This window comes from Mizuhopecten yessoensis, unplaced genomic scaffold, assembly GCF_002113885.1.
Source record: "Mizuhopecten yessoensis strain PY_sf001 unplaced genomic scaffold, ASM211388v2 scaffold2073, whole genome shotgun sequence".
NCBI classification, from domain to species: Eukaryota; Metazoa; Mollusca; class Bivalvia; order Pectinida; family Pectinidae; genus Mizuhopecten; species Mizuhopecten yessoensis.
Genome location: NW_018404364.1, coordinates 308,919 through 309,458, shown reverse-complemented (window position 1 = coordinate 309,458; position 540 = coordinate 308,919). Strand labels below are relative to the sequence as shown.

General features: G+C 34.8%; 1 protein-coding gene across 1 annotated transcript in view; it reads left to right on the top strand.

Moving 5' to 3' along the window:
- Positions 1-463: 463 nt before the first annotated feature.
- The window catches only part of LOC110445023 (MAM and LDL-receptor class A domain-containing protein 1-like), a 10,662-nt gene continuing 10,585 nt past the window's right edge, over positions 464-540 (top strand). Inside the window, exon 1 of the mRNA XM_021489386.1 lies at positions 464-532. The gene's annotated coding sequence lies outside the window, so the exon portion shown is untranslated. The remainder of the gene's footprint in view (positions 533-540) is intronic.

Below are 540 nucleotides of genomic sequence, written 5' to 3'. Positions count from 1 at the left end.
GACAATCAACGTATTTAAACAGTCGATAAATGACAAAAGAAAGATAACTATATAAATTTATTCATAATCATATTCATTAGTTAATTAATGTTACAATAAACACACATTCTGTCTCCAACCTCGTGCTATGCTGATAGAAATTTCAATGCGGAAATGAAAGTGCGCAAGTCTTTATACAAATCACTGTATTGGAGCGTACACGTTGGATTGCTCAGTTGATTTCGACATTCCGAAATGGTTATGAGTTAATCAGGAAACATATCCACATTTATAGACCCCAATGACAATTGACATCTCCTCAACACGACGTAGTCAACAATAATTATTGTATTGTTCCTATAATCTATCAATTAATTATCAATGCCATACAAGCTTCTGTACAAACATAAACAAATGAACCAGTCCTAGGTTGTGATTTTTACTGTGGAGCTTATTTACGCATGACCGCACATTGTGACCCATTTTCCGGGTTAGAATGTGTCGGCAGCTTTAGTGTAAATAATGTGCCATTCAAATTGTTTACGGGCTCGCAGTAAGTAA